Source organism: Brassica oleracea, chromosome C2 (assembly GCF_000695525.1).
Source record: "Brassica oleracea var. oleracea cultivar TO1000 chromosome C2, BOL, whole genome shotgun sequence".
NCBI lineage: Eukaryota > Viridiplantae > Streptophyta > Magnoliopsida > Brassicales > Brassicaceae > Brassica > Brassica oleracea.
Genome location: NC_027749.1, coordinates 44,963,150 through 44,970,623, shown reverse-complemented (window position 1 = coordinate 44,970,623; position 7,474 = coordinate 44,963,150). Strand labels below are relative to the sequence as shown.

General features: G+C 40.7%; 1 pseudogene; it reads right to left on the bottom strand.

The window, feature by feature from the left end:
* Positions 1-3,073: 3,073 nt before the first annotated feature.
* LOC106324350 lies at positions 3,074-5,110 on the bottom strand (annotated as a pseudogene).
* Between the last annotated feature and the right edge of the window lie 2,364 nt (positions 5,111-7,474).

Here is a 7,474-nt window from a genome sequence, read left to right as displayed (position 1 = left end):
GATTTCGGCTTCGGCCTCTGTTTATGTCTTCCTTTTGTAGTTCAGTAAAATTATTCGTTAATAAAGAATCTTTTGTAACCATTCTAGCAAACTTTATAAACCCAAACATGAAAAGTGATATTCTGCGTTTTAACACACACCAATTAATAATCTGATGTTCACACTATCACAATCGAATGGTGTGTCGATATAACACTACAAAATTGAAATCAGTGATTACACGACGAATATACGAGACAAAAATATGGCTAAGACTAAAAAGGAAGAATGACTTTGGTTTCCTAAAGTTAAGCAGAAATGTAAATATACATAAATTAAATACAATGTAAGAAAAACATTGGGCAAAAAGTCTGGGGCTAAGATGAGCTGAGGGGAGAGGGAAATCACATAGACTCAAGCAGGCAAACATAGAATCAACTTATTTCTATAGAGCTAATTCTCTATGCTAGTAAAAGAAAGTATTAAGAAACGTCTTGAACTCAAACACGACAATAAAGTCAACCTACTTCTGTGGCGCTAACATTTTATGTTATAGAATCTTCAATACTAATTTCCGTTGAGTTTCAGATTCCAAATATGCAATAAGTTCCGGTTTTGATATGTTCACAAAGCGCAATAACATTAACTTCTATTCGCTAAGGACACTTTGCTTATCTAATGTTCTTTCAGACATTTAAACAAATACTTTCGATGCATTAAACAATCTAAACTCAGAAACTAGTTCATGACTCTAATTTCAGAATTAAAAAATACCAATAGATGAAGGACCATAAGATAAATTCCTAAATGCTGACAAAAAAAAGAGATAAATTCCTAAATCTAACAATCCTATGTCAACAAGCCACAGGACTCATTTGAAATCCTAAAGTTGAATTGCAGAGCTACTCGGACAATGATTTAAAAAAAAAAAAAAGACAACAAGACATGATTATATACAAAACAACAAGAGAGTTCAAGAGATTTTTCTAGCTATAAAGTGTGCTACAAATTAAGAAAAAATAAAGCATAGACAAGATAAGGTTTTTGCCCCCTTTTTTTTTTGAACACAAGGTTTTTGCCCTTAAAAACACATATATCGGCTTATAAATTCTAGGTCAAATTCCATAAGGTAAATGCGGAACGTCCTGCGACTGCGTTTTGAAACGCGCGCTTTGCACCAGAATCGCGTTTGCGTTTCTTCTCCATATCTGAGTCTCGAGGTCCGACCTCCATTGTTGAACTTTGCCTCCGAGCTCGAGCTCTATCCTCCGCCGCCGCGCCGTGACCACCGCTCTCGTCCAAATCTCGTCGTCTGTTCTTCCGTCTCAGGTCGCCAACATCGGGAACTTGCAAGGCTGGGGTCGAGGGTCGCAAGTCGAGCACTCCATGTCTTCGCCTTCGTTCGACTGAGAACTCACGGATCGAAAGGCTGAAGGCTTGGTCGAGTGCCACGGTTGGAGCATGATGAATCGAGAGATCCGGTGTTCATCAACCCATCGACAGAGCCATTGTTTCTCATTTTTGTGATATTTTCACAGTTGGTCTCTGATCATTCGAGAGTATTTGACTTTGGCCCCAAAATTTCCATTCTATGGTGATTGCTCCTCATATTCACCCCAAAACTCTTGTTTCTCACTCCAGCCCCTGTATATGCAATATGCACAGATGCAAATGCAGTATTTAGACACTAAAATGACTCAAACGAAAGCCTAAAAACCGATTAACGAGACTCATCAAAAAGCAGTGTTGAGTTCAGCGACTCAATACGTTGAGCCTTTCAAGATTCCTAACAAGATGTCAATGTTTGCGAATGTTCATCTCGTGAGCAGTCAAGTGAGGCTCTAGCGAAAGCAGAGCCAGGAGCTGCAGCGTCAGATTGAAACCGGTCCGGTTTTGTTGAACCTGAGAGGAATGTTTCATGCACGTTGGAACTTAGGGGCGTTGCTTAGGTACTCGTATCGGTTGCATACTCGTTGCATCTTTTCTTTGGATAGTCCTCCTTGAGGAACTATGCGAGCTAGAAGATGTTGTACCAAATTCTAGCGTATTGCCTCCATTTTTTCAACACCTTTTGAAATAATCAACTTTTGTACTCAATTTGAATGGCGGAGCTAGGTTTAAGTTTTACATGGGTCAATATTCATTTAATATGTAGCTAAAATGATAAACACAACAAAACAAAATAGATTACCGATTCAAATTATGTCATCAGTATACCTTGAAACTAAAGTATTTCAAAACAAAATCAATTTTTGACTAGAAAATTCATAGTATTCCAACACATATAATTGATAATACTTCAGGCATGAGGGTTTTCATTCTTAGGTATATAAGATTTTTACTTGGTTTATGATAATTACATGTTTATACTGATTATTTTAATGGATTTTTAATTTCTAATCCGTACATTTAATATATATATATATAATCTATCTACTAAATGGTCCAGACATTATGTCAAAACCGAAATCAAAATATTTTTCACGGATTTAGAATTCCGGCTCAAATATGTTGAAAATGTGATTTGTGTTTTTTTGTGTGCCAGAACATATATAGTTAATTTACTTCTTTATCATTTGATAATATTGTTGTGAGTTCAAATTAATAAACAGGAAGAACCACAATTGGAAAAAAACAAGAGACAAACAAATGATGATTATAGTTCTTAACATATTGTTTCCTTATTATTTGATGAACAGAAAGATATTGTAGCATTTCTCCCCTCTATTGTAGTACAATTAGATTTATAGTCACATCAAATAACATATTTCCTTTTTCATGTGAATAAATTATAGGCCAAATTGGCTAGAAATACACAAAACATAAGTTAATTAGAAGATCATGAAAGGGAAAATATATTTAGATAGTTGGAGAGAGAAACAGAGGCGAAAAGACTCACCTAACCCGGGGAACTTCACTTGTGCTGTATATAGCCTGCAGCACAAGTGAACTTTCACCTAACCGGGGAACTTCACTTGTGGTTAGAAAGATGAAATCTTTTAACTTACTATTATGGCATTTGGAGAAAAGATAAATATTTTTTTTTAAACATTGTCTTTCTAACCAAAGAAAGATACAAAGGTAGATGGATACATGAATCGAAACATTAAGCCGGCTGACCATATATTAACGTCACCGGAAAGAAAACCGGCGAAATAAAAGTTTCCTAGAAACTACAGCCCTACCACAAGGAATCAAACTAACAAAGAACAAGAAGAGCAACAAGATAAATCCAGAATAAAATATAGAACACAAAATTAAAACCAACAGATACAGAGATACCAAGCACCCAAATCAACCAAAATCCTTGTGAACCTTCAACAAAATTACCAAATTCATTGATAACTGATTGATAACCGACCCCACCTAGCCGCCGCAGTTGTGATTGGAGCTCGTATTCTTGCACCGAGGATCTATGCTCCTCTCATCAATCCACCCGTCATGAGCGTAGGTCGCACTGGAGGATGCAGGTCCCGGAGAACCGCCATCGACAAACTAAGATCTCACATCAATCGGGAAAAACCCTAACACTCCGATCGCTAACTAGCGGAGTCTCCGACGGCGTCACCGTCACCCTCTAACAGTGACAACCACTGCCGTAACCGACAAGCCACCAGGGCACCGGAGCTCTCATATGGAACCGCCGCACCAGAATCCCCACCGAGATACCCAGATCGAGAGAAACGCCACCAACAATACTGACCCGCATCTGTTCCGTCACGCCTCTCAGATTCCCAAGGAAAGGGGTGGGTGGGAGACCGACGACGTTGGAAAGTCTCCATCCAAACACGGAGATGACAAAGCTTGGGAGGAGAGAAAATGCTTGGCTTGTGTAACTTACTGCTTCCTAAACGCCACTCGAAGCGCGTGGGAAACTTTCGAGAAACTCACGGGTTGCCACGTCGGAGACAAAGCCGACGGCCTCTCCAAACTCAAACAATGCTTCAGCTCCGCCTCCGCCGTCGCAAACTTCACCGACGACTTCGACGATGGCACGTCGGAGATGAACTCCGGTAGGAAGCTCCGGCGCAGTGGCGCGTTACTCGTTTTCCCCCGGGCAACAAAACTTCTTCCTCCTTGACCGACAATTCACTCTCCATCATCACGGCGTTGTTCTCTTCCTCCTCTTCTTCTTCTCCGTTAAGCTTACACTTCAGTTTACTAATCTGCATCAAAAAAATTCAGTCTTCAACATAAAGTTTCAATCTTTAATCAGAAAAAAGTTTGAATTTTTGTTACCTCTTGAAGAAGAGATTCATTGTCACGGCGGAGGGAATCGAAGTTATGACGGAGAGAATCGTATTGGGTTTTAAGAACGCCGTAATCTTTCTCGAGCTGTTTTGTCTTCCACCGTGCACGGCGGTTCTGGAACCAAACAGCTACTTGACGAGGTTGAAGACCAAGTTCTTGAGCTAACTTCACTTTCCTCTCAGGCTCAAGCTTGTTCTCTAACTCAAAGTTCTTGTCCAAGGCTTTGACTTGGTTAATGCTTAACCGTCACTTTTTCTCAGCTACACCGGTTTGGCCTCTTTCCTCAGTTATGGCTTCTTTATCCTCCTCCTCGCAACCTTCAAGCATCGACTGAAATTCTCTCATGTATCTTCTTGGATTCTGCTCATCTGTTTAAAAAAATTGAGGTAATTTAGGGTAAAAATTATGAAATTAAGTCGCGGTGGCCGAACCGAACAAGGAGACGCGTCGGTGGCAGAGCGCAAGAGGTGCTGGCGGAGAAAGTGTTGGTATAAGCTTGAAAGAAGATTGAGAGAAAAGGCAATCCTAATCCTATTTGTGTTGAGATTATAAAAAGATAAAGATAAAGAGATTGTGATATATCTAGATATGATATTACTTATAGGAAAAGGATTGTAAACATCTATATATAAAGATGTCGAGAGAGAGATGAGATGTGTGAGGAATATTGTGATTGTGAGAGCTTAAGTTTTTGAGCTAGTTTTCTTAAGCTAATAAGAAGAGATACATTCTTATAATCTGTGTGTTCTTTACAAAGGTTTACAACAATATTTGGTATCAAAGCTATGGGTGATATAGTAGTCGCAAAACCAAAGGATGGAGGCTCTTCATCGATCAAGTGCCCTACTCTTACTGCAACTAACTATACCGTGTGGGCCATGAGGATGAAAATTCTACTCAAGGTTCACAAGGTGTGGGAAGTTGTCGAAACCGAGGGTACAGACGACGAGAAGAACAACATGGCTGTGGCGCTTATCTTTCAGTCAATACCAGAGGCGTTGATACTACAGGTTGGAGAGCTAAACAATGCAAAGAAAGTATGGGAGGCAATTCGAACGAGACATGTGGGAGCTGAGCGTGTCAGAGAGGCGAGATTACAAACGTTGATGGCTGATTTCGATCGACTTAAGATGAAAGAGACAGAGACGATTGATGATTTTGTTGGCAAACTATCAGAATTATCGTCAAAGTCAATGGCACTAGGAGAGGAAATCGAAGAAACCAAGCTGGTTAAGAAGTTTCTCAAGTGTTTGCCTCGGAAGAAGTATATACACATCGTAGCTTCCTTAGAGCAAGTCCTAGATCTCAAGACCACAAGTTTTGAGGACATTATAGGACGTCTGAAAGCCTATGAGGAGCGTGTTGCCGAAGATGAGGATAATCAAGAAGATCAAAGTAAGTTGATGTATGCGAACATGGAGCCACAACAACAGCAAGCTCGTGACTACAACAACAACAACTTTAGAGGCAGAGGTCGTGGAGGACGCTTCTTCAATAGGGGACGTGGTCGTGGAAGATTCAATGGACCAAGAGATGCATCAAGGCTCACTTGCTTTCGTTGTGACAAAACAGGGCATGTCGCGTATGACTGTCCGGATCGGTTACTTAAGCTCCAAGAAACACAAGAAGTAGACAACTCGTCGACTCAAGAGGCAGATGAACTGATGATGCATGAGTTAGTATACTTAAATGAAGAGAAGATAGTTCCAAGCAACTACGATGGAAGAGATGGAGATGACAACATCTGGTACCTAGACAATGGGGCTAGTAATCACATGAGTGGTGATCGAAGATACTTCTCCCATGTCGATGATTCTGTGAGCGGTAAAGTCAGGTTCGGTGATGATTCCAAAATCGACATCAAAGGGAAAGGATCAATAGAATTTATAGACAGAAACGGAGAACAGAGGAAAATCACAGATGTGTACTTCATTCCCGATCTCAAGAGCAATATAATCAGTCTGGGGCAAGCAACTGAAGCGGGATGTGATGTGAGAATGAAAGGAGAGTACTTGATAATGCGAGATCTCCATGGGAAACTTATTGCTAAAGCAGCAAGATCCAAAAACAGGTTGTATAAAGTTCGTATGGGGATTAAGGAGGATCTATCACTTCTGACTACAACAACATCAGAGTCAATTAAGTGGCATTCAAGGTTGGGTCACATAAACATGGAGACCATGAAATCAATGGTGCAACGAGAGCTGGTCATGGGAATTCAAAAGTTTGACATTGAGAAGAAAGTGTGTGGATCGTGCTTATTGGGAAAACAAGCACGACAATCTTTTCCACAGTCTACCGCATACAGAGCTACAAAGAAACTCGAGTTGATTCACGGTGACCTATGTGGACCAGTTAATCCAAGCACAAGTGCAGGGAACAGATACGTTTTTATCCTCATCGATGACTACTCGAGATACATGTGGACCATACTACTTAAGGAGAAAGGAGATGCATTTGGAAAATTCAAAATCTTCAAGAAACTTGTAGAGCAAGAAACAGGAGAGCACATTCAAACTCTCAGAACAGATCGGGGAGGAGAATTCGTTTCAAAAGAGTTTAATCTGTTCTGTGATGAGTGTGGAATTAAACGACATCTTACCGCTCCGTACACTCCTCAACAGAACGGAGTGGTGGAGAGACGCAATAGGACACTGATGGAGATGTCCAGGAGCATCATGAAGCATATGTCAGTCCCTAACCGACTATGGGGAGAAGCAATCAGACACTCTACCTATCTCCTAAACCGCATAGCCACAAGAGCATTAAAGGATCAGACGCCATACGATCTTTACCGTGGGAGAAAGCCAAATGTGAGTCATCTGAGGGTTTTCGGATGCATAGGGTATGCAAAAGTGGACTCGAAGCTCTTGAAGAAGCTAGATGATAGGTCTCGGATGCTTGTCCATCTTGGGACAGAGCCAGGATCTGAGGCATATCGCCTCCTTGACCCACAGACAAGCAAGATAGTGGTAAGCCGAGATGTGATTTTTGATGAGACAAAAGGATGGAACTGGAAACGAGATAAGATAGAAGAAAGTAGTGATGGAGGTTTTGAAGTCACGGTCGGAGTGTTTGGAAATCATGGGATCACAGAACAGAACAATGTACACAATGAAGAAGAAAAGAAACCAATTGTTAATGGTGATGAGACAATTACCGCTAGTGATCAAGAAAGTGATGTAGAGAGCGAAGAAGATCAACCTCAGTTAAGAAGATCACAACGCGAGACCTCGAAGCCGAA